The sequence below is a fragment of the Perognathus longimembris genome, chromosome 18, assembly GCF_023159225.1.
Source record: "Perognathus longimembris pacificus isolate PPM17 chromosome 18, ASM2315922v1, whole genome shotgun sequence".
In the NCBI taxonomy this organism is placed as follows: domain Eukaryota; kingdom Metazoa; phylum Chordata; class Mammalia; order Rodentia; family Heteromyidae; genus Perognathus; species Perognathus longimembris.
Genome location: NC_063178.1, coordinates 3,832,372 through 3,859,817, shown reverse-complemented (window position 1 = coordinate 3,859,817; position 27,446 = coordinate 3,832,372). Strand labels below are relative to the sequence as shown.

General features: G+C 41.7%; 1 long non-coding RNA gene across 1 annotated transcript; it reads left to right on the top strand.

The window, feature by feature from the left end:
• The first annotated feature begins 7,767 nt into the window (after positions 1-7,767).
• On the top strand, positions 7,768-25,677 carry LOC125367192. The gene is made up of 3 exons (XR_007214005.1): positions 7,768-7,899; positions 20,780-20,786; positions 25,667-25,677. It is a non-coding gene; the product is annotated as an uncharacterized LOC125367192 (long non-coding RNA).
• Positions 25,678-27,446: the final 1,769 nt, after the last annotated feature.

Below are 27,446 nucleotides of genomic sequence, written 5' to 3'. Positions count from 1 at the left end.
GGCTAACCACCTGAAGTGGATGGTGATGCAGAGAAGTTGGACAGGCATCTAGGGGTGATCAGGAGCCTAAGATGGGCCCAGAGAAGTACAAAATTCTGAGAACAGAGCAGAGAAGGAGAAGCTGATGTGATACAAAGATTAGAGGCTGGCTTCTTATCCAGCCTTCCAAGGACACAGCTGTAAGTGGCAGACAAGACTAGGCCCAGCTGAGGCCTGTTGTCCTTTCTATTATCTCATAAATGCAATCATTCATATACACAGTAGGCATGGGAGGTACAGAATTCTCATGCGGCTCTATAACATTTCAATAGCTGTGACTGTCTTCGGTTTGTGCAATGCCATTGAGGTCTACTTTTTCACATAGAGCACTCATTAAAAGCAACAAAAAAAATAACCTCGACGAAGAGAAAGTATATTGATATTAATGTCAGAAGTCCTATGAACAAACAACTGACACATCTTAATACTTTTACTATTTTCTCAAGAATTCAAACATATTTGCTTAAAGAACCTAAAATTTGGGCTGGGAATGTGGCTTAGCAGTAGAGTGCTAGCATGGATGAAGCCTTGTGTTTGATTCCTCAGCACCACATAAACAGAAAAAGCCCAAAGTGGTGCTGTGTCTCAAGAGGTAGAATGAGAGCTTTGAGCAAAAAGAAGCCAGAGAAAGTGCTTAAGCTCTGAGTCCAAGCCCCAGGACTGGCAAAAGAAAAAAAAGAACTTTTGTGACAGAAACTCCAAACTCAGGGTCCAGCTGAATCACGTCACTTAATTCCTTTGAGCTTGTTTCCGCTTGCAAAATGGAGGAAATTGTATTTACCCCCAATGGATTGTTTGTGTCACCTAAGAAAGATATGAATGCAAAAAAAAAAAAGGTACAAGTAACTGGTACTGGTGCTGCTGGCTCACACCTGTCATCCTAGCTACTCAGGAGGCTGAGATCTGAGAATTGCAGTTCAAAGCCAGCCAGTTCAGGAAAGTGTGTGAGAACTCTTAACTCCAATTAACCACCAGAAATCTGGAAGTGGCTCAAGTGGTTGAGGGCTAGTCTTGAGCTAATTAGCTCAGGGACAGCACCCAGGCCCAAGAGTTCAAGTCCCGTGGCCAACAACAACAAAAAGTGTTTGTGACACTTAGGGGAAACTGAATAAAGTCTCCAACTTTCCTTGTTTTAAGTCACTAGTTCTGGAGGTCATGCAGTTGACCAATATATTAGCCTACCAATAGCTTTTCTGTAAGTAGCACCTTTGATATGTGGGTCATAATAATAATGGCTCAGTTGCCTTTCAGAGACTTAAAAGCCACTTTGGATGAACTCACTGATTGGTTACTTGGGCTTTCTCAAGTGTTCATTGATGACCCTTTGATGTCAGGCAGCTACAGTTTCCCTCCTCACATCCATCATAATGACAGTATTTTCAGAATGTATCCTATGAAGAGACATGAAGATTATTTATGTATGGACAACCAATTGTTTTAGTTGGACTCACTGTTGACTGTGCTTTAAATTACCCTCCCAACCCCTGTCTTGGGTGAGATGGTTTTGAGATTTGGGTCTCTCATCTTCTTACCCTTGGCACTTTATGAATAAGACTTTTTTTTGGCAGTCCTGAGGCTTGGACTCAGGGCCTGAGCACTGTCCCTTGCTTCTTTTTGCTCAAGTCTAGCACGTTACCACTTGAGCCACAGCGCCATTTCTGGCCTTTTCTGTTTATGTGGTGCTGAGGAATCGAATCCAGGGCTTCATGTACGCAAGGCAAGCATTCTACCACTATGTCTTATTCCCAGCCCCTGAATAAGATTTTTGAAGGGCAAAATCATTTCAATAACTAGCATGCTATACATCAGCCAAAACAGGTCTTGTTCAGTAACACATGGGCATTTAGAGCCTAATTTATTTGCTAACTTTTCCATAACTAGTGCATGACAAGAGACATAAAATACCACTTGTCTGTGTATCAGTGAGCATGAAGTTAGAAAAGAATGGATGGGAAAATGAGACTGTTTAGTAGGAGCTATCTGCTTTTAAGTTGTTTAGCTATGCCTAGGATGCTTACGAATGCATGACTTTTCCATGATGCCAGAGATATAGCACCAATGATGACCTGCATGTTGGTGAAAATTACTTCTTTTCTCTCTTCTGCTTGTGTTTCTCCAGCTCTGTAGTAGCTTCTTGTGGGTAGCTGTGTGATACGAAATAATGAGAATGAGTTTTGGCATGAATTTTGTCTCTGGGGAAACCAACTTGTCAAGGGCCCTTTTTAAGGAGAGCTGGAGAAGCCACCTGCAACAGAAGCCAAATGACCAGTTCAGTATCATGATGTGCAAATCTCCAGTTACCAAGACTGAGCATGTGTGCCCTATGACAGAGAAGTGAGCTCTGACTAGAGTGAAGAACATTCTTGAGTGTCTTCTAAGCTTTTGCCTACACTTCATGGTAAAACCCCTTATTTTTCATCCTTACGTTGTGGGGTTGGTCTTGTGTTTTGCTTTCATATTGCTGTAATTCTGACCGATGAAAAGTATACTTTGTGGTAGAGTCTGTGCCAAGAAAATGTGACCAGACTTTTTCTCCTAAAAGGAGCCTTTGTGTAAGGATTAGCCATAGGTAGCTGTCCAGTCTTAGAAGTTGGAAGGAATGGCCCACATTGCCTGTAAGTCATTTACTAAGTCTTCTTAGCAATATTTTACTTACGTCTTTACTTAGGTCTTCTTGTGTTCTGACACTTCATTCAGCATAAATGAGACACTTCTTTGTAAAACCTAAGTGTTCTCGTCTGTATATGTCTTATTTCTAGAAGACACAGCCAGCTTCTTCAAGGTCAGGGATGGGGTCTGTAGCCATTATTGCAGTGAGCATTATGTACAACAACTGTAGGACTCTATTGACTGAAAGCTGGGGTGAGTAAATTCCTGGTGCAGTTGGTACTAGAACATCTGGAATCTGTGGTCTCTATCTTCTTCAGGTTGTCTTATGAATTAACAATGCTGTTGAACCCCCTGTGCACAGTTCTGAAATAAGTCAGAACTCCAAACTACGACAGGAAAAAACCCAAGAGCCCACCAGCTTAAAGCCAGCCAGGACCTATTCCCGGAAGGGTGCCCTGACCATGAGGCATTCTTGCCTCTAGTCCTCTGAAGGGAGGGAGGTGTGGGGGGGCTCCAGTTTAGGGGCTGCAGCTTGAATCCTTTGAGGTAGACTCCTCAGATGGGCTACATTCAGTAAAGTGTCAATCCAGCACCTTTCATACTGAAGTAAAAACTGCAGACCCAGAACCTTTGGAACAGCACAGATGACCAGGTATGCATACCCCAAGCAGTCAAGATCTACTCAGCAGTGTTGCTTCTGACTCTTGACCCTAAATTAAGGTTTCAACTTCTGGGCAAGGGGCCATAAGCTGAGTCTGCACAATGTAGGCCTGCATATGTATGCATCCTTCAGTATCAAGGTAATTGGTTATGAAAAGAATTCACTGAAGGATAAAGAGGTGAAAGATTTACTCATCATAGTTTTCTTTTAATGTGATACTGAAAATTCAAGTTAAGAGGAATTTCGCCTGAATGACACTACTTAGTGGTAAGATTTCATTTATGTAAACACCAGCTTTGCATGTATCAGCCCAGTTCTGTGAGTCTTGTTGAATCAGTGTAGCTACCAGACAGATAGGATCTTAATTTCATTCAGGTTTGCATTCCAAAGGGAAGTTACTGAAAGTACCCTGGTTTGTGGAAGGCAGTAATGGCATTAGGGCCACTGCCAAAAGTAGCAGCCTAATATTCTCTTAAAAATTGTATAATAATTTAAGAGAGTATGAGCTACCATTTTTGAGACCTGGATTCACCCCCATGTGACCCTGGAGAATGTTTTCACCTTTACCAAACCTCTATTTCTTCATGCATAAATTGGAAGTAATAATAATATGTTGAGAATGAACAGGGTTACAATAACGCTAAACTAATAAATGTCAGGAGTTTGTTACATGCCTGTTATACAGTAAATGTGCAAAAGTTCCATATTATTAGTGTATTATATATTTATTATCTAGGTTCTTGTGAAGTACTTGATTACAGTTGTATTCCCTCTCTGGTCTTGTTTTGTTCATTAGATCCTCACTTAAATGTTAATCATTGCAGTGTAGAACATCTACTACATGCCAGGCAACCATTTTGTTTCATTGAGGTGGGCACAATTGCTTCTATTTTGTAGACAGGAAGGCTGATTTTGGAGAGGCAAGTATCTTGCTCACTGTCATATCACTAGTGAGTAGGACAGCTGGAGATTGTCTCCAGATCATTGAATTACAAAGCTACTTTTTACTACTATATGGCCTTCCAGGAAAGACTTGATTCTTGACCCCTTTGGCATTACTACCCTTGTTTGGTATTCAAATGGTAGTGTATGATGGATTGCACTTGGGGGGTCACATGTGTAAATAATCTCACTGCACTAAATGTTTCACTAAAGTGGGATTGTACATATAGTTAAGGAACTATGTACTATATGACAGTGCAGTTCGTGTCATTAAAACATGATATACAGCCAGGAGCTGGTGGCTCACACTCCTGGCTACTTAGGAGGCTGATAGCTGAGGATTATGGTTTAAAACTAGCCTGGACAGGAAACTCTGTCTCTTATCTCCAATAAACCCCCAGAAAACTGGAAGTAGACCTGTGGCTCAAAGTGGTAGAGTGCTAGCCTTGAGCAAAAGAGCTCAGGGACAGTACCCAGGCCCTGAGTTCAAGCCCTACAACTGACAAAACAAAAAAACAAAACACAAAACATGACATGCAAGTGGAATCATTGCTACCTGTGCCAAACTTCTCTCTGCCTTTGCTCGGACCATTAGCTGTTGATAGGGGGGTTTCTATGGGTTAATTACATCATCAATATATTATGTATCCTATTATATCAACATACTATTACAAACATTCTTTTCATTTTCATTTCCCTAAATAAAGGATAAATAAAGATTTCGAATCTCAATATCTGTGTTTGCATGATCAGTTTCCAAATAGCTACAGGTAGAATTTCTTAAGATTAGAATCCTGTGCATACCTAAAATTGAGACTCAAGATTTGTGAAGACAGATTTCATGTTGTAACAGATATCTGAATTCTTGGTATTCATGGAAGCTGGTTATACAGCCAGTTGTCATGTATATCCCCCAAGGTAAAACAGAAAAAAATTATTTTGAAAATGTGATACTATTGTCACAAGTTTAGAATTTGATTAGGAAACTCTTCATGAGAAAATGATAATGTTTTGGCTTTTTTTTTTTTTTCCTGGTCCTGGGTCTTGAACCCTGGGCCTTGGCGCTGTCCCTGAGCTCCTCTTGCTCAAAGTTAGCACTCTACCACTTGAGCCACAGCTCCACTTCTGGCTTTTTCTGTGAATAGCTGAAGATAAGAGTCTCATGGACTTCCCTGCTTAGTCTGGCTTTGAACAACAATCCTCAGATCTCACTCTCCTGAGTAGCTAAGATTATAGGTGGGAACCACAGGTGGCTGGCATTATTTTGGCAATTTTTGATTCCTTGTAAGGGAACATTTAAGTTTAATTCTCCTCCTGCCACTGACTCTCAGAATACCAGTAAGTCACAGTAAGTGCCTTCATCACAGGTTTTTGTTTTTGTTTGTTTGTGGCATTAGTGACTGAAGCCAAGGCCTCCTGCTTGAGAAACCCTCAGGATTTTTAAAAATTAAAAACGTTACATTTGCGTATCAGAATTTGCTTACCAGTCTGGATCCTTTAAGTTTTGCTCTGGTAGGTAACGGACAATCCACAAATCTCAGCATCATGCTACTTTTTAAGGCCCACTGCTGTGGACTGAATTATGTCCTCTTTAAATACTTTGAAGCCCTGACTCCCAATAGGAAGGTATTTGAAGATAGGGTCTTTGGAAGGTAGTTAGGTTTTGAAGAGATCATTTGTCAGGGCCCTCATTCTGAGATTAGTGCCAGGTGTTAGTGGCTTATACCCTGTAGTCTTGGCTACTTGGGATGCTGAAATTGGGAGAATTTGAGGACAGCCTGGCAGAAAATTGTTAGACACCCCTCACTTCTCCATCAAAAGGTTGACACATTGCTTGCATGCCTGTTGTCTTAACTGTAATGGAAAGGTTGGAAACGGGTAGATCATAGCCAAGCATGTACTTGGGAAGAAGTGAGATCCTGTCCAAAATAACTAGCACAAAAAGGTCTGAAGGCACGGCTCAGGAGTAGAGCTCCTGTTTACCAAGGACAAGACCCTGAGTTCAAATCCTAGTGTAATCTACATGTGTATACTATGTAATAGTAGCAGCCCCAAACTGAATTTGACTAGCACATATACTAGGATTTGCTCCTACCTTACTGTTCAGAGCTTCAAATTATTTCTGTGCTACTCACAAGAACAAACTGTGAAGTAGGAAAGTTCTATTTCTTTCACATAGTCAGCTAGGAATCCAGACCAATCTCATACTGGAAACAATGTTAGGTGCCCAAAATAATTTTAGAACATGGTGTGAGATTATCTAAAGGATATGCAGAAATAACTTTGCAGTAGATGTACAAAAGGAAGGTGATACTAAGACACAGGGAAAAGAGAGCAATGTGAGTGGAGTGGTCCATATAAAAGCTAAGGAAGTGCTATCTTAGAATATGTGAGGTGCTGGATTCCAGTCCCAGCATTGCGAGAAAGAAGAAAAAAATGGAAAAAGGCATAGAGTACCAAGGAGGGCTGGGAATATGGCCTAGAGGCAAGAGTGCTTGTCTCGTATACATGAAGCCCTAGGTTCAATTCCTCAGCACCACATATATAGAAAATGGCCAGAAGTGGTGCTGTGGCTCAAGTGGCAGAGTGCTAGCCTTGAGCAAAAAGGAAGCCAGTGACAGTGCTCAGGCTCTGAGTTCAAGACCCAGGACTGGCCAAAAAAAAAAAAAAAAGTACCAAGGATCATAGACAAACACGAGAAACTGGAAGGGACATGGAGGGACTTTTGCAGATTTTTCAGAAAGGAGGCCATTGATTTTTACACTTTCAGGCTCCTAAACTGGATAGTGAGCTTCTATTGCTTTAAGCCAGCTCATTTTTTTTCTTATATTTTGTTATAGAAACTCTAGGAAACAAAACATGAATATATGAAAACATTAGGGTTTTTTGTTGTTGTTGTTGCCAGTCGTGGGGCTTGAACTCAGGGCCTGAGCACTGTCCCTGGCTTCTTTTTGCTCAAGGCTAGCACTCTACCTCTTGAGCCACAGTGCCACTTCCGGCCTTTTCTGATTATGTGGTGCTGAGGAATCAAACCCAGGGCTTCATGTATAGAGGCAAGCACTCTACCACTAGGCCATATTCCCAGCCCCCATTAGGATTCTTTTTTTACTTTGTTCTCAAATGCTTTGTAAATACCTTTTGCTATCATTTAATGAACAAAGTATGAAGTACAAAATAAAACATAGCATGTATTTTTAGAGCATGCTTCATTTTCTACCTAGTTACTGGTAGCTCATGCTTGTAATCCCAGCTACTCGGGAGCCTGAGATCTGAAGACCCAGGTTCAAAGGAAAGTCTGTGATACTCTTACCTCCAATTAACCACCAGAAAACCTGAACTGACACTGTGGCTCAGGGTGGTAGAGCTCTAGTCTTGACCAGAAGAGCTCAGGAACAGCACCCAGGGCCCTGAGTTCAGGCCCCATGACCCACAATTCATCAATCAATAAAAGCTCAGGGACAGGGCCTAGGTCCTGAGTTCAAGCCCCAGGACTGGCAAAAAGAAAGAAATTCCTCGAAGAGTAACAACAGAAACACTAGCTAAACATATGAAAGCAACATTACACTTTCTCTAATCGTGGTGGAAACACCAGGTATTGTGGTGCACATGGGAAATGGTGGCAGAAATCACGTGTCTTTATTCTAACCGTCCTCTTACAAACTGTTAAATTTCTCGTTGTAGAAGTATTTAAGACTCTTTCATACACTGTTGTTTGTGATGCCCTATGTTTTACTTACAAAATAACAGAAATTAAAGGAGGGCATGAAGATACATCTGTGAACCCAGTTCTTGAACTTTGTGGCTACACAGCAAGACTTTGTCTCAAAACACCAAATTATAATAGTAATAATAACCATACTAGAAAGTAAATGAAAATTTACCTCTAAGTGGGTCTACCTGATCTCATCTGCCTAAAAGCTGACATCTGGGCTGGGAATATGGCCTAGTGGCAAGAGAGCTTGCCTCGTATACATGAAGCCCTGGGTTCAATTCCCCAGTACCACATATATGAAAAACGGCCAGAAGTGGCGCTGTGGCTCAAGTGGCAGAGTGCTAGCCTTGAGCAAAAGGAAGCCAGGGACAGTGCTCAGGCCCTGAGTCCAAGGCCCAGGACTCGCAAAAATAAATAAATAAGTAAGTAAATAAATAAATAAATAAAATAAAATAAAAGCTGACATCTAACAATACATAGTGGAATTTAAATTCCTGAAAGAACTTAGGTTTTTATTTTTTTATTATTATTATTTTTTTTTTGGCCAGTCCTGGGCCTTGGACTCAGGGCCTGAGCACTGTCCCTGGCTTCTTTTTGCTCAAGGCTAGCACTCTGCCACTTGAGCCACAGCGCCACTTCTGGCCATTTTCTGTATATTTGGTGCTGGGGAATCGAACCCAGGGCCTCATGAATATGAGGCAGGCACTCTAGCCACTAGGCCATATCCCCAGCCCAGAACTTAGGTTTTTAAAAAAATAGGTGTAAATAAAAATATCAATTTTTTAGCGTATTTACTTTATAAAAGATCAGCTTTGGAGGACTGTAATGATTTCAAAGAGTTGAAAGTTTAAAAAACACAGATAGTGCCATTAGAAGTCGCTGAAGATGTGAAACACACTTCACTGTCCCAAGGTCCTGCCTATTGTTGTGAGAGGAGGCAGTAGGTGGTGCCTTGGGGCAGGTGATTCACAGTTTACTGTGCCAGAAAATGAGATCTCAGATCAGCTGAGTGGTTCTGAACCAGAGAAAACACTAGTTAAGGGGCTGGGAATATGGCTTAGTGGTAGAGTGCTTGCCTCGTATACATGAAGCCCTGGGTTTGATTCCTCAGCACCACATATATAGAAAACGGCCAGAAGGGGCGCTGTAGATCAAGTGGTAGAGTACTAGCTAGCCTTGGGCAAAAAGAAGCCAGGGACAGTGCTCAGGGCCGTGAGTTCAAGCCCCAGGACAGGCAAAAAAAAAAAAAAAGTAAAAAGAAAGCACTAATTAGGCCCAAGTCCCAGATAGACAATCTTTACATGGAGTTTCCACCTTCAACTTAACAATACCTCTTGAGTAATTGATATTTACCAGTCTCACAGGAGTTTAAGAAGTAAATGTGATGTTATTCTAATACCCTACTATTGATCTATGAACTAAAGGTCATGACTCCTTTTCATAAGTACCTGCCAGCAGTAGGCCACTTTCATGCATGGCAGAATCTTTTCAGAGCCTTAAAATTAAATGACAGACCTAGATTCTCCTAGTCTCAGCCCACAGCTCTTGAGCTTCTGTTTGCTCTCTATTTTATTCTTTACCATACTCCCTTGACTCAATTATATCTACCTAGCAACACATCTAAGCTGTGTTGAGTGTATACCCAAATTATTTGTCACTCAGTGGAGATGCCTCAGAGTTATTACTTTATTAAATGTTAGAAAACATTTATTTCCTTTAGTCTAAAGCCTTGTATGTGAAAATCTTATCAAGGGGCTGTGTGCTAGTTGCTAAAGAAAGAGCAGGTACATGAAATTCTAGGAGTATACCCTATGAGTATTCAGTACGTTGTAACTCTAATACATATTTATTAGATTCCAACTGTGTGATAGGCACTGTTCTAAGCACTTAGAAGACATCAATAAATGAAACAGGACAAAATTATTCCTGCCCTCAGAGCATTCATTCCAATAGGACACCACAGGTAGCTGCTAATAATTCAATGAAGTCTGGAGAATTAAGTAAAAATAGTACATAAATTGGCAATGTATTATAATCCATTTGTATTTAATGAATTTGTTCTTTTCCTAACTGCTGACCATAAAGGTAATTTAACTATAAAAATAATTTGTGTATATTTCTAGTTTAAGTGTCAATCTACAAATTATTTTTTTTATTTTTTTTGTGCAAGTCCCGGGGCTTGGATTCAGGACCTGAGCACTGTCCCTAGCTTCCCTTTTGCTCAAGGCTAGCACTCTGCCACTTGAGCCACAGCACTACTTTTGGCTTTTTCTGTTTGTGTCTTGTTGAGGAATCAACCCAGGCCTTCATGCATGCTAAGCCACATTCCCAGCCCCACATAGTTTTAGCTGTGTAGATTAGTTGTGACTAAGACCAGGGGCCAAAGAAACACATTGGCACTGGGATTAGAGATGGCCAAGCCCACATTCCTAGTCAAGGAATGGTGCTAGATCCTTGGTCTTCAGACTCCTGGTCTTGCCCCACCTTCCATAGCTATTTTCCCAGTTGTTCTGACAAATCATACCTGTTCCCAAACCCTTTAATGACAGGTTAAGAGAGTTAAGCATTTGCATAACAGCAGCAACAATAATAGCTAACATTTGTGGAATATATGCTGCATACCAAGTTACATTCTAAGCATTTTTGTACATTAACTCAGTCTTCACAACCACCCTTCAGATATATGTTAATGGGATAATTTGTAGTTGACATAAACTATAACTTTTTGTGCTTTTGTAAACACCAGATTATAGTTGTAGCTTTATGGCTACAACTGAGAAATCAAACTAGTGTCCTATCGGCGTTCCAATGCTCTAAGATATAAATAAATAAATCAGGAGTAATACTGACCATTTATGGGGAATAGCATGTGGGCCTGGCATTTTGCTTCACATAAATTATTTCTAATTCCTCACAGAAAGGCATCAAAAGACATTTATTATTCCTGATTTTTTTGAGTCCTTTTGCTCAAGGCTAGTACTCTACCAATTTGAGCCACAACTCCACTTCTGGCTTTTCTGGTGGTTAATTGGAGATAAGAGTCTCATGGGGACTTTTCTGCCCCAACTGGATTTGAACCTTGATCCTCAGATCTCAGCCTCCTGAGTAGCTAAGATTATAGGTGTGAACCACCGATGTACGACTTTATTCATGATTTATAGATAAAAAAACCAACACCTCTCCCCCCCAAGGAAGCAACCTATTTGAGACACACTTGTTCAAAGGGGCTGAGGTCATAGAACCTCACCATCTGTGAATAAAACAAAGACACTTTCTTGTGATGAGGCTCCCTAGGAAGTGCTATTTTAGGAAGCTCACAGTAGAAACAGTTAATGGGGGAAGAGGAAAACCCCACAGGGAAAGCAACTAAGAGAAAGAAAACAAAATCCTACAAACCCCCAGCATCCAATCAGCATTGGATCTCCTGGGCCGTGCCCTGGTAGAAGCTGCTGCTTGGTTCTGTGCTGAGTCATTCCTCCTGGGATCTTGACCAGGCTGCTCCCTCCCATTGACTAAACCTCTGTGGCTTTGTTTGGTTGAATCAATGTGGTGTTTGCCATTCTAAACCAGCTCTTCCAGACCTTTACAGAGAAGGTGTTGTGTTTCATTAGCCTTATGGAACCACCCTCTTTCCCCATATTCTCTGACTTTTAAACTCTTATTTATTTGTTATCCTAATCTTTAGTTCTTTGAGATCTGTGGAATTTATTTGATGTGTGAGTCAAGGTTGGTTCATCCTTTGAAGTCTTGAAGGTCTTCACAGTACCAGTGGCTACCAGAAGCCTGAGTTTGTTCCAATTCCCAGAGACTATTTGGAATACTCATCCTTTCTTAAACTAAACTCCACCTAACTTCCAGAAATAGACCATATTTAAGGGGACTAGAAATATATTATTATACTCAATATGAGTAATAGGCCACAAATCCTGGACAATTATATTTTTGAAGCTCTACAAGGTAGGAGATTCCTTGAAATCATCGAATTTTTTGTTGTTATTGTTGGTCTTGGGGCTTGAACTCGGAGCCTGGATATTGTTCCTGAGCATTTCTGTTCAAGGCTAGTGTTCTGCCACTTTGAGCCACAGCTCTACTTCCAGTTTTCTGGTGGTTAATTTAAGATAAAAGTCTCATGGACTTTCCTGTCTGGGATGGCTTTGAACCGAATGAAATCCTCAGCTCTCAGCCTCCTGAGAAGCTAGAATTACAGGCGTGAGCCAGTAGTGTCTGTTACAGCAAGCATTGTGTTATATATGAGCATTAAGCGTAGACCCTAGTCCACATAACTTCTGATAATTCTTGGCTATAATAGCAATACCATTTTATTTAAAATTTGGCTAATTAAAAAATATGTCTGTGACTAGAACACGAAGAACTGTCTTTAAAGAAAAAAAAAAGCAACCTAAAACAGATGACGTTCAGATGCTTAAGTAAGGTTTGAATGATTGGCACAGTGAAGTAGCAGTGGGGCCCGACTTGCCCAGAGCAAGGAAAGTCCTGTACAGTCCTGTGTTTATCAGTTCTCTGCCCTGGTCCTAGGCCCATGAAATCGGAAGGTTCCCATGCTCCAGAATCTGTGCTTATTTCATGAAAACCCTTCCAGGTTGGACTGTAATGTGCTTATTTAACCCTGCTACTGGACCATGAAGCAGCCCGGACCTCCTATGTGATCTTTGAGACAGTTGGCCCTCAACACATGGTGAATAAGTGAGACCATCAATCAGACAATTGCCCTTTGACTTTCACCTATGGGGCTCCTCTGTTAGCACTGTACAACCTCCTGTGTAGCAGCAGAATCACTGTTGGTAAGGACTGTCAGCTCAAAGGGGAAATCCAGTGCTTTCAACACCAACCTATCAAAGCTGCGCTCAATGGATTGCTTGACGTATCACTCCAGGAGGCCCAATGCAGCCAAGAAACGAGTTCCAGAAACAGAACATTAGAAAGAATAGTCAAGTGTTCAAACCCCAAGACAGTGCTCAGGCTATGAGAAGAGAAAAGAAGGCAAAGACTAGTGGTGGAGTCTCTGTTCTTTCCCAGTTGTGATTCTCTAACTTTTGTCATTTATGTATTTACTAAGATATGAGTGAGGCACAGGATAGTTGATATTTTCAAATAGCTGCTTTCTAGCACATGTTCCCCTCATATAAGTCAAAGAGCTTATGCAGAAACAGAATTGCTGATTACCTTGAAATCGCTGAATACTCCTGCCTCACTTGCTCACTGAGGCTGTGACTGACTTTGAATTCTTTGGCTTTCCTTAGCTTTTAAATCTAGCCTCCCTTCTTTTTCCCTTTAGTACTGGGATCTATGTTACTCGAACTGATCTTAAAATCTTGGGCTTAAAAGACTCTCTTGCTTTAACATCTTGAGTAGCTGGGACTTCCTGGCATGAGCTACTGCACCTAGGTCTTTCTTTGGCTCTTAAACAAGTGGCCATTTACATCTTTTCAATCACCTACCCTTTTGAGGCTATAGCTAGTTATAAACTCTGTCCCACCACAATGAAAACAAGCTCATTTCTCTCTATGTTTTTGCAGACGATCTCAGAGGTTCACAGACACTACCTTTTTATCTGACTCCCTAAAACCTCCTCATTTGGGGGGTGTAAAAGTTCCTAAACAGTTTGGACAGTTTTTGTTTTGTTTTGTTTTGTTTTACTTATCTTATGGCAGCCTGGCTGCAGGGTGGCCTGAGGTAAGCGATTTGTGTTTCTTAATAGCTGTCTTGCTGTTGTTAGGATTACAATAATTAAACTATTTGAAGCACTTGGCACAGTTCCTGTTGCATGAAAATGCTCCTGAAAGCACTGACTGAGTATCATGGCTCAGTTCTGATTTCTTGTGTTTTTCTCTAATTCTCAGGATTTCCCAGTACTATTCCAAGTGTCATCTATTATTCTTTGGACATACCAGAAGCTTTTAACTGGGCTCTTATTGTGATAGGGAGAAAAGCTGAGCAAATGCTCAGAGCGCACATTGGAGCTTTTAGTAGTGGGAGTTCTAAAGTGGTGTTTCCTTCTTCCAGTAGGCCTTTATGGCATACCTGTTATTAACTCCTTATTATAGGGAGGGGAAGAAAAAAAGCACCTTTTTTTTTTTCTACTTGTGCAGCTTCCAGAATTTTTTCTCCAACCCAAGCACTTAAAAGTCTCATGATGTGCATTTTGCTCATGTTGTAGTGACATGTTTTATATTCCACGTATTCCAGCAGTAAAAGCGACTTCGAGATTGAATCTAAATTGAAAACAGCATTCCCAGGCTATTGTACCCAGTGATACTGACCGTACTTCAAATAACCATCATCCAGTTTTTATCACCTCAGGCTTGGCTGCAGCTACCACACTAGGAACACCTTGAGAAGGACTCAGATACTAGGGAAGCAGGACACAAGCCCCCCTGCCCCGACATCAACTATTGTCACTGTTCCTTGGCCCCTGAAGTCATGGACTTCTGCTTGTTGATGTGTCCCTCTAAGACAAACAATCCTTTTGTCACTCTGCCAGGCTGCTGCCAAGAGTGCCAATGAACAGAACTTTACATTTACAGAAAAATCATATATAATTTTTTTTCCTTCCTTCCTTCCTTCCTCCCTCTCCTTCCCTCCCTCCCTTCCTCCCATACTCCGTCCTTCCTTCTTTTTTCTGCCTCTTCCTTCCTTAGCCCAAGCTTTGGGATCTTCCTAGTCTGTCTTCCAAGTGTTGGGATAATAAGCATGTTTACCACACCCAACTTGGACACAGATTTTTTTTTTTTCTTTTTGTCAGTCATGGGGCTTGAACCCTGGGTCTGGTCACTGTCCCGAGCTCTGCAGCTCAAGGCTAGTGTTCTACCACTTGAGCCACAGCGCCACTTCTGGTTTTCTGGTGGTTAACTGGAGATAAGAATCTTATGGACTTTCCTGCCCAGGCTGGCTTTGAACTGCGATCCTCACATCTCAGTCTCCTGAGTAACTAGGACTACAGGTGTGAGCCACTGGCACCCAGTGGCACACACATCAAAGATGCTCTTAATCCCAGAACCTGTGAATGTGAACACTCCTGTTTCTATACCATGAGGAATTAAGGCTGCAGACAGAATTATGGTTCACATTTAGCAGAGAATAAGGTACTCTCCAGATGAAGCAATCAGAGGTCCTTTGTACATGGGAAGAGGGAGACAGAAGAAGATCAGGGTGATGCGGTGGGAGAATAACCCTACCTGTCATCGTTGTCTTTGAAGATGGAGGGAAAAGCAATGAGCCAAGACACGAGGTTAGTCTCTAGAAGCTAGAAAAGGCAGGGTTTCTCCCTTCACCCTCCAAAGTGAAATCTACCAACGCCTTGTTTTAATTTCAGTGTAAAGAACCATAATATAATAACTTTGTAACCTGGTTTATTGTAATTTGTTGCAGCAAACACCATTTACTGATTTAGTCAAAATGTGAGCTTATATTTATCTTTTCTTGAAAAACAGGTAAGACATGATTCATGATCTGAAAAGACATTAATAACCAATTATATAAATAGTTCACACATGCATGTGTATGCGTCTACAGGTTTATGGAAGGGTTGAACACAATAGAAAAATGAGCAAAGGCACTGTCTGAGGGCAGCTTCTTTTCATTCAATAAAGAATGATCTCAAATGATATATAGAAAATTCATGGAAATGTAGTAGTTACAAATTCCTCTCCATTGGATACTAGAGTTGGCCCCTGGCCCATCTCTCCTTGACTTTCTCTGTGGTAGAACAGACTGTAATGTGTTCTTCCCAGAAAAAAAAAAAAAAAAAAGCCTTTGCATTCTCACTGACAACTCAAACAAGAGGACAGAGTTCTTGCTGTAAGAGCCATATGCCTTCACGGTGATAAGTGAATAAATGAAGCTTGTGTATGGAAGGACGTCGGTGTCGAGCAGAGATAGGCACTGGCACTTCCTGGAAAGATTGCACCACTTGCTGGATGTGACAGCAAGTGGCAGTTCATCACATGATGATTGCACGCCTTCTTTCCTATACAGAATCCAGGCCTGTGTGTGTAGCATGAGTATAAATGGGGGACTGTTGGAGGAGGGTGACATAAGTGAGAGTAGAGAGAGGAAAAGGAGGTGATGGAAGGTGAATAGGACCAAAGTGCAGTTTTCCACCTTGAAAATAACATTGATGAAAGCCATTAAAAACTAAAAAAAAAAGAAAAAGGTGGGGGGAAGGAGGGTAAGAAACAATAATAGATGAGGTAAATTGGCTCCACATGTGAGTACTTCCTGTAAGGAAAAACCACAATGAAATCTCTTTGTCCAGTTCATATATGCTGATGTTTTAAATTAGCACATATTGGCTGTTCTTCCTAGGTTTGATTGTTATTCTTGTGGCTGTGGAGTTCTACTCATTCCTAACATATTTTTCAGTGCTTTGGTCTCTGCTAGATAAGGCAATAATACCAAGCAGATTCTTTGCCAAAAACATCAAAATTGTCACCATGGGAATGTGCACCATCCATTTTCAACTTTTAAAAACTATTTCAAAGCGGGGCTCCAGTGGCTCATGATTGTAATCCTAGTTACTCAGAAGGCTAAGATCTGAGAACCAAGATTCAGAGCCAACCCAGACAGAAGTCTGTGAGGCTCATAACCCTGCTAAACTACCAAAATGCTTGAAGTGGAGCTGTGGCTCCAGTGATAGGACAGTAGCCTTGAGCAAAAATGCTCAGGGACAGCACCCAGGCCTTGAATTCAAGCCCCAGGACTGGCACACACACACACACGTGTACCTCCTGCCACCAAGAAAGACAGTCTAGCATGTCAGCACTTAGTCTACATCTGAAGAGCCTGGTTCTTCAGAATCTTATGAGACAGAAGTAGCTATCTCATGAGAAACCTTTAAATATCTTGTCTCATACTTACCATGTATTTCTGTGGCTTCACTAAATGCTCATTGTCAAGAAAACCAAACTCTAGGATTAAAAGCTTCCTCTGACCAACTAGGACAAAGGAGATTCTGAGCAGAATCTAAGGCCTGTGGACTGGGTCAGAGTTTCCGTGTCTACTCTTAACTCTACCTTACCCCCCACCCCCCGACTGCTGTTGTGGGTAGCACATGCCCATGGTTAGAAGGGAAGTGACACTGCAGGCTGATTCTTGTCCCGGAGCAGCTCCTGGACACCTGCAGGGCTGTCCTGTTGCTCACCATTCCTGGAATGTTGTTCGGCTCTCTTGCTCTTGTCCTTCTCTGGGAGGTGCTTATTAGCAGACATCAAAAAGAGGGAGACATTGCCAATATCTCAGCAGAGTGACTCCCAGGAAGTGGAAAGAAATTAAACTGCAACTGGCATAAATGCCTTTTGTGATATGAAATGGGTGGAGGCCAGGGAGAAGACGGAAATTCCTACCTCTGCCAGTGTCTCGACCTTTCCTGCTATTGTTCATGGCACAGCCAGTCAGTAAATAGTTCCTGAGAATCCAGAAGGTAGCTAGCCCAACTAAATCAACTCAACATTTACTAAGTTCCTAAAGGTGAGCTTACTGCTAACATTTTTATCCTATTTAAAATGCCTTCAGTAAGATCATATTTGAGCCACGAGGTGAACTCATAGCTCTGCAACTCTACTTTTCCACATACCTACATATGAAAATGAATATATAGTATATCTGCTAATGCCCATATATCTTGATGTCCATTAGTAACTATATAATAAAAATAACATATACAGTGGTAGATTTTTAAAAGAAGAAACCAAACTATGTCATGAGGGTAATCTATATACCTAAATACACAAGAGAAAGCACCATGAATTTGATGAACAGTTGTAGGCAAAACATAGAGGGGCCACAGGAGGGTTCCAAGTTTGGGAACACCTGCAGTCTCCATAGCTGTATCAACAATGGACACCCCGACAGCCTCTTTGGCCTGGTCCTGTTGCACATCCTGATGCCTAGACTGTCCCTTAGCACAACTGGGAGAGATTTCTGGGTGACAGATCTAGGGATACCTAACATGTATTCAGGTGGGGGATAGTGTCACTGTAAGAGGTTCATTCACAGTGAAGTGTAGGAAGGTAGGGAATGTTGATTCCACCTTCATAACCCACCACCTACACAAGATTATCCATATTCCTCATTCTCTGACCTTGCCGGTCATCTTCCACTCATCTGTTCTCCAAATACAAACCTTGTACAAGCTTTGTCCCTTTCTTCTCTGAAGCTCCTTGGCCTTTATCTTAGGCTGGAATGATACATCCAACACTGATCAGTGGCCAAAAGGAGCAGCTGATTGTGTGGCCTTCATGGGCTAGGCCTGTAGTGTTCAGGAAGCATAGCCACATCTCACCCTAACGGGCCGCTTAAAGAGTGTAAAACATATTCATGTTATTTGGATTATGTCAAAAAGATCATATTTCAGTTATATCTGATTAAATACATTGTTAAAACTAATTTGTGCTTGTCTTTTGCTATATATTTGTGCTTACTATTTTGTTTAAACTTATGAATATGGTGAGTTACATTTCTACAATGGGTCTAAGATGCTATTTTGTTTTTGTTTTCTGACCAGGGCTAACACAATATTCTTCTAATCATGTTTTTACTCTTCCCAACTCAAAATCCACTCAGAACAAATCTAGTTACCTCACAATCTGCCCCTCATGTCATTTTGGGACCAAGTTAAAATCTTATCACACCACACAGACATCGTGTCACATCTGCTCTCTGTTTGCCTACTTGGTGTACCCTGTCCTGATGCACCTGGAGCTTAGCTTTCCCACACCCTGTTTTCTCTTCTTGGAATTTGTAGAGGAAGTTCTCCACCTATCAGTGAGCATTCTGACTCATCTTTCACCCACTCCAGCCAGCAGCTGGAAAGTGCAAACTTCTCTGTCCTGGACCTCAAGAAGCCAGATACTTTGCATATACATTTCCTTGCATTGGTCCAGTGCAAAGTATCATACTTGGTGTGTATTGTGTAGCTGCACATCTTTATTCCTTGAAGGCAGGGAATTAGATACTTCACATCATCATGCTGTACTTTCTAGGAATCCAAAGATACTGGTTGTTGGGAGAAAGTAAATGAATATGAATGATTCAACTGAAAACAAGAGGAGGAGGAAACGGAAAGAAGGAGAAATGTATCCATTCTAATATCCCATATTTATGCCATTACTTATTTCTGAATGAGGTATTAGCTATACACAAATGGTAAGTAGTATTATTAGGTATTTCCTACACTGTTACTTTATTCCAGTGGCTACCATACATGTATCATTCAGTCATCCATCACCAAGAGGCAAAGTAACAGATGCTGCTATCCACTATGAAGGGTTCCCAGCCCTGGTCCCAGTACCTTGACAGGATTTGGGAGCAGAAATTTTGGAAAATGACGCTTCAGGCCTCACATTTGTATAGTATGCTTACTAAGGGGGAAGGAACGGAATGTGGAGAATAAGAGAGCTGAGTATCCTAGTAGCTGTCATGCAGTAAGGAATAAGGAATAAAAATACAGAGGAGAGGTTTCCCTCCCCTTTTTTGTTGTTATCAGTTGTAGGACTTGAACTCAGGGTCTGGGCACTGTCGCTGAGCTCTACCACTTGAGCCACGGTGACACTTCTGGTTTTCTAGAGGTTAATTGGAGATACAACTCTCACAGACTTTCCTGCCCAGGCTGGCTTTGAACCTCGATCCTCAGATCTAAGCCTCCTGCACCCAGCTACTATTTAGGGTTTTTTTTTTTTTTTTTTTTTTTTTTGCCCGTCCTGGGCCTTGAACTCGGGGCCTGAGCACTGTCCCTGGCTTCTTTTTGCTCAAGGCTAGCACTCTGCCACTTGAGCCACAGCGCCACTTCTGGCCATTTTCTATATATGTGGTGCTGAGGAATTGAACCCAGGGCTTCATGTATACAAGGCAAGCACTCTTGCTACTAGGCCATATTCCCTACTATCTAGTTTTCTAAGTGCAATACATCTTACTCGATGCCACCTCTACCGTCATTCTCCCCCAGGACAGTGATTCTTAAATATGGTCCATGATGACTTCTCAGAAGCACAGTCATCAACTCATTAAATTGATCACAAATAAAAGTGTTCAGACTCAACCCCAGGTCTGCGACTTCACTTAAACAAGGAGCACTAAGAAAAAATCATTACCTGGTTGCTTAGGGCTCCTAACCAAATTACTCCCCCGCTCTTCTTGTTATATGGCTATCCACGGGCCGTGAGCTGAACAAAATCCTACTCCATGTTCACAAAGACATCCTGACCTCCTGAGCACATGTTGATCTTTAGGACCACTTGCTAGACATCTGCCCTGCTCCAGACAATTCGTGGCATGGGAGGTTTATTTCCCTATATAATCCAGTCCACTAAACCTACTCTACTCAGGCTGTCATAACAAAGTATGCTAGACTGAGCATGTTAACAGTAGAAATGAATTTGCTTATCATTCTGGAGCTTCATCATTCAAGGTGAAGGTCGGGATTGGTTTGGTTTCTTCTGAGACATTTCTTCCTAGCTCATGACCATTGTACTCTCCTATGGTTTTTTCCTCTGCCTCTAAGTCACCTTAATGTGTGTTTTTTGTTTGTTTGTTTTTACTTTTGTTTTATACCAGGGATTGAAATTAGAGCCTCACACTTATTTGCTAGGCAAGCACTTTGCCATGTAAGCCATCTTCCTAATCCTTTGCCTTGTTTGGCCTCCAACCTTAATTCGCCTGTCTCTATCACTCAAGATGTTGAGATTACAGGCATGTGCCATTATGCCCGGCCTACTCCTTTCTTTTTCTTATAGGATATAGCATACGTAGGGCAAAAACATTCTCTTTCCACATCTTGCACAATCATAGAAGTCTGACAGTCTTTCTGTTTTCTGAAATCCCAGCTGACAATGTCTATTCATTTATGGCTCATACTAATACAGATTTTTAATCAAATGATCATTCAGCCTTACCCTTACTGTTCTCTTTAGAACAAGCTTTCTAAATTTGGAGGAAGTTGATGTGATGGTAAATCTTGTCAACTTTATTTGATTGAGAAGCACTTAGAAGATTAGTAAAGCATACCTCTGAGTGTGTCTGAGGCTATTTTTGGAGAAGATTAACTAATGGGGAAAGACATGTCCTGGATATAAATGTTACCATCCCATAGGCTGGAGGCTGAGATAGAACAAAAGGGGAAAGGAGGCAGCCCACTAGCTCAGGATTTTTCTCGCTGCTCCCTGGCTGCCTTATGAGATAATATAGGCTTTGCTATCCTGCCATGCCCTCCCTGCTCTGATGATTTGAAACCTTGAGCAAATAAATCCTTCCTCACTTGATTTATTTCTGACAGTTTCTGTTTCCTTCCTTCCTCCATTCATTCATTCTTTCCTTCCTTCCTTCCTTCCTCCCCCCTCCCTCTTTCCCTCCCTCCCTTCCTTCTTCCCTTCCTCCTCCTCTCCCTCCCCCCTCCATTACAGAAACTCTACTAACACATGGGTAGTCTAAGAATTTTTCAAATCTTCAAATTTTGATCTCTTAGCAGTTTCTTCTCGAATGTATTTGTATTCTCTCACATTTTACAATAATCACCAAGGGAAAACCAGGCCATGCTTTCAACAGCTTGCTTAGAAATTTTCTCTGCTGAATTCAGCATGGTTCATTGCTTTTTCTTCATTTTTCCAACAATACGTTCATTGTTTCTGTATGAGATCTCAGCATAATCATCTGTAACATCCACATTTCTCTTGTCAGTGTCTTCAACATGATCTAAGGTTTTATTAACAGGCAACTCAAAATTTTTTCAGCTTCAGCCCATGATCTGGTTTCAAAGCCAGTCTACCTTTCATGGATTTGTTATTACAACATCTCACTTCTGGGTACCAAAATCTGTGTTAGTTAGGATTCTTCAAAGAAGCAGTAAGTAAGTATGTTGGGGGGTGGGGAGATAGGAAGATAGAAAGATAGATAGATATGTAGATATGCAGCTACAGGTTTAGACATAAAGAAGTGAAGTCCAATCTGCTGACTGAATTCCTTCTTTTTAGAGCAGAGTCTTTTATTCTGTTTCAGTCCCTCAGTTGATTGGATGAGATCCACCCAGTTATGGAGAGCATTCTGTTTTCCAAGGCCTGTCCATCTAAAATGTTAATCTCATCCAAAAATATCCTTACAGAAACATCTAGAATGTTTGACTACATATCTATCTCAGCTACACTGACCCATAAAACTAATATTTATATCCACTCTACCTCTCTTTCATTTGTTTATTCTTTTTATCATTATCACAGCTGTTTTCTTGTTAGCCCAAAAGAGAAGTAGAAAGCCAGAGGGGCAGGCTGGCCACCTCTCACTCCATTCTCTCCTCAAATGAAGGAAGTGCGACCGCAAAGACAGCAGAGAAATGTGTGATGCCTCCTTCTTTAGGTTAAATACCTTTCTTCCCAGAGATGAAAGTGTAGGACAAATTGCCTACAACTTTTTGGAATTTAGCCTCTTGAAGGTAAAATTGGCCAGGAAAGCTAACAGAAGATCAAAGTACTTTTGTTTTAGGCCCAACTAAAACAACACTCACAGTGTTAAGTCTCTGAGCAAATATTTAATGATCAGTGTTCTTTTTTTTTTTTTTTAATTGGTTGTGAGGCTTGAACTCTGGGCCTGGGCGCTGTCTCTGAGTTCTTCAGCTCAAGGCTAGCACTCTGCCACTTGAGCCACAGTGGTAGTTAATTGGAGATAAGAGTCCTTTTGTGCCCTGACTGGCTTTGAACCGTGATCCTCAGCTCTCAGCCTCCTGATTAGATAGGATGACAGGTGTGAGCCACTGGCACCTAGCCAGTATTCTTTTTTCGATCTTATAAATCTTAGGCTACTCTGTAAATTCTAAAGGCTTGGTTTGGGGGCTGTTTGGATAGTAACCCCACAAGTCTGAACTATTCTTTCTCAGTGAGTCACCAATATAATATATACATATATAAAATGTGTGACTGTACATATATATATAGTATGATATGTCTATCAATGTACTATTAGAGGCAATAAATAGGTTCTGATGCCAGCTTTATCATCATTAATTTCAGTGTCCTTGCACCTGGACTGGGGTTCATGTGGTACCTTATGCTCCAGATGAAAGTAATTCATTTACTGTTTTATTCTAGACAACTTTATTTGAGAGGGGTAGCCTGCTGATGTAGCCCAGATTGGCCTTCAACTCATGATCCTCTTGCTTCAGCCTTCTGTAAACATAAAATCAACTTCCTCCATATTACTTAATTTTGTGAAAATTACAAAGAAATGAGGTTTACTTTGACTCGTAGTTCTGAATTGATGTTGTTGGCTAATGTTTGGCAGAGAAAGTACAGGAAATTCCTGACGAGAGAGGAGTGTGTAATATATGTTTTAATATTCTAGATAAAACCTTAAAAATGAAACAACCGGCTTATTGTTCTCAGAATAATAATTGATTGATTCAGTCCTATCCTATAATTTATTGGCTTATACCCAACTGGGGCAGGTTGGAGGAACTTCTTGTTAGTGGACTTTTCACTAATAGCAGGCATTATTACACTAGAGATGACTAGTCTGAGAGTACTGCTCATTCGACAGACATCAGTGTTGACCTTGTTAAACCACTGGACTTGTTATATCATGGACCTCTATGTATTACTAGGCCCAGCATTCCAGATTAATCAGTTCCAAATGGAATCAATGAATGAATGTTGCAATTACTGTATGCCAGTCACTGTTTTTGTTCCTAAATTATTAAATAGTTAAAAACATAGTAACCATATGTGTAGATAAAATTATTAGTGTTAGTTTACAAATAAAAAAACTAGATGCACAGAATAATTGCTTAATCTGCAGCTTATTAGAAGCAGAACCAAAATTTGGATTTAGTCCAGATGCCAGAGTTTATCACTGCAAGGAATATGGATGAGGTTGTGTGTAATGACTTGGAAGTTCTTAAGTACCAGAGGTTGATTTAGACACATTAATGACGGGGCATCAGATTATCTTTGACTAAAAAAAAAAAAAGTACCTATACTAGCAACATTCTCTACCCAGACTCTCATCTCCTGAGTGACGAGGAAAATCCATAAGCAAATTAATGGTCAAAGCTGGATGTGGTGGCTCATGCCTGTAATCCCAACTGCTCAGGAAGCACAGGACAGAGGAGAATCACCGCTCAAGGTGGTTTAGGTAACTCTGAAAAGGGATGGTGGGAGCAAGAGTAAGGAGAGATATTGGCACTCTGAGCACAGTTGAAGACTTGGCTGAGGACTAGCTGGATTGATGGAGAAATTGGAGAGTCTGGGGGTGCTCTGCGGGCTGTCCCAGGATTCGGGAAGAAAGCACTGCGAAATAACTGAGTGGTGTGAGCTAGCTCGAAGGGGGGCATTGTGGGACAGGGCGAGTGTGAGAAGCCTGTGAAGCCAGGTGAGATGTCAGGTTGAATATAAAACTTGGATTCGGTGAAAAGGTCTGGGCGGAAGATGAAATGTGGGCGTCAGTGACATGTTGGTGACATTTAAAGCCGGGAGAATGGATAAGGTTATCTCAAGGGTGAAGGCAGAGTGTCAGGGGAGGGGAGGGGAGGCCGTGGAGAAGGGAGAGGGAAAGGAGAAGGGGACAGTCTTCCTGGACCCTGCCCGCAGTGCCCGCCCCCTGCTCCCCACTTCATTAGCCTCCGCTCGCCCCCCTCGCAGGGCCCCGACTCCTGCTGTTTTTCTTGCCCGGTGTCCAGGCTCCGGCTCAAGGCTGGCCCCCAGCCTGCTTGGCTCCGGTCCTGTGACTGCCTGGGTCCGGCGTTGCCCCCAGGGGTCTGGCTCATGGCTGCTTCCTCTGTGAGGACGCGGGTTCTCCAGGACTAGACAGCTGCCTCTCTCACGCTGAGCAGCTTGTTTTTCCAGAAAGCCTGGTCCTGGGCTCCCTGTCACACATCTTGCCAGAGGTCCTCTGTGCAGAAGATCTAGCTGCTCAGATTGTGGGTTCCTTCCTCACCCATGCTGCTTTGTAGTGAGAGTTCCTCTCCTGCCTCACACCTGCACCCAACCGTGTAACAGTCGGCGGTGAGATGTGCACATCCCATTTGATCTCCCGTCTCCAAGGGTAAGGCGTGTCTTCAGAGTCTGGGTCTAAGGAGGAACTCAATAGTGTTTGCAATGGTAAGGAGGAAGGGAAAAGAAAGAAGATGGCAACCCCTGTGGAGACCAGCCCTTTGTTAAATACTTTTGGGTATTTATATAATGAACTCTTGCAAAATCCTATGGGATAGGTTTGATTCCTGTTCAGTAGATGAGGAAACTGTGATTTACCCAGCCACTTGGCTAATAAGTAGCTGGACTCAAAGTTAAATTCAGACTGGACTGGTTCGGCAGCCCATATTTGCATTCTACCATTTATGAAGACTTTCTCCCACAAGGCACTGCTGCTTCCCTGATCAAATAACTGAGACCATGAGCTTTTAGGAAGGAAAGGCTTACTGTGGCTCATGGTTGTAAAGGTTTGGTCCGTGCCCAAATGACCCCATTGCTTTGGTCTAAGAAGAGGTAGAAAATAATTACAGGGATTGTGTAATTCATTGGTGCAACATAATTACAGGCAGAGGAAGTTGCTCACTTCATGATGAGCAAAGACAGACAGGAAGGATATAGGGTCTTCATATCCCATTAAATATACCTCCCCTCCCCCAAGACCTGACTTCTCCCAAGTGAGCCTCATTTCCTAACAGTCAACCACTTCCCCAGAGTGCCACAAACTGGGAGACAAAGCTATTAATGTATGGACCATGGAACATGGTTCACATAATCCGTAATTAGAGCACTCAGATGGATAAGGCAGGAAGATTATGAGTTCAAGGCCAGCCTGGACTATTCACAGTAAGACTCCCTAAAGAGGCAAAAACCAAACCAAACAAAACCAAACAAATCATGTGGCCTTTGGGGGACATTTATCTGTATCATGCCTATCAGTTTATTTCTAATGGCATCCTTCCAGTGCTTGTTCATTTTTCTATGATCCTTGATGTCATCAAACTATTCTTTTTAATATTTAGTATAGTTTATTGTTATTTACTCTGGGAGAGTTATCCCAATAAAAGCAACTGCGCTGGCCTACAACAGATTGTGCAGTGTAAATGTGGAAGTACATTCAGGCCATGGGATGTATAGTCAAAATCAGAAATCCTTAAAAACAGAGGAAAATATTTCCCCACTAATATTATAAAATAATTTGGTCGCCTCTACTTCCTAGCATCCCTATGGTGTGGAGGAACCCAAGCGGCTTAATATACTTGGCACCCTCTCCATCTACAGGGTATTAAGTCAAAGTAATTTCCTCCTCTCTTCCAGCCTAGCTTTCTTTGTATTTAATATCTGTGGCATTCCATACTCGTATGACAGATCATCTGAGTGATCATTTTCATGAGCATGTCAAAATGAAGGGAAAGTGACTGTTCCATGCCCACATTTGTTTCAAATGCAACTCCGGAAGTGGAGAATAATTATAAAGATAAAAATTCTGCCTGGCAATTTCTGCCCAAGTAACTATTTTCTAAAGGTCTGCCGGGACTTGACTAACTTCCGGAGGCAATGGGCACGAAACCCTGATTGGGTAGCTTGTTGTGCATGTGTGTGTGCTTAATGCCACGTTAATACTGGCAATGACGTATGTCACACAGCAGAGCAAGACTAGCAGGCCAAGGGCAACATGCAGAGAGCCCTACCACTTCCTAACATAAAACTGTGGCTTGTTTTGGAACTGGTATTTGCAGTGTTTCCATTCTTTCCTCTCAATCCCTGCCTTCCTTTACTTTGCCCTTCATCTTTCCATTTGTACTTCCGGCAAGGTCTTCACATTTCTTCTCTTTTGATGCCGAATCTAGTTTTCTAGTTACTACACAAATAAAACACATTCCTCAGACACGAGAATGACAAAGGAAGAAAGAAAAAAGAACTCCCAACTTTGAGAACAATCAAAGCTGACACAGCTGTCTTTTCCCTCTTTCACAATGAATTCACAGGCCCATTTTAGGAGCCCGAGTAAAACAAACACTTCAGTTGCTATTCAGAGCTAAGTGTTAGGGTACAGAATGCCCAGTGATTGCTTTCAAAGGCTCCTGTGCAAATATTTACTAGCTACTTGGTTTGCCAATCCTTTTTGTGAATCTAGTGCCTCACAAAAGCTCCAGAACCCCAACCCTGGGAAGGGTGGTCAATGTGTGCCACATATTTCTAGATTTTCCCTTAACATACCTCCTCTAATTCAAGCTAGTGGCTTCTCACATCAGTCCATTCTATGCCCGAGTGAGGCCAGTGGTTAGAAATTTCTTTCTTGGATTTACTAAAATTCAGAACATTTTTCTTACTGATGTCCCTAAGCTATATAAACGTATTGTGCCAGAACTAGTCATATCTTAGACTGGACACTGGTGGCTCATGCCTGTAATCCTAGCTTCTCGGGAGGCCAAGATCTGAGGATCATGGTTCAAAGCCTGCCCAGGGAGGAAAGTCTATGAGACTCTTATCTTCAATGAAGCACCAAAAAAGGTAG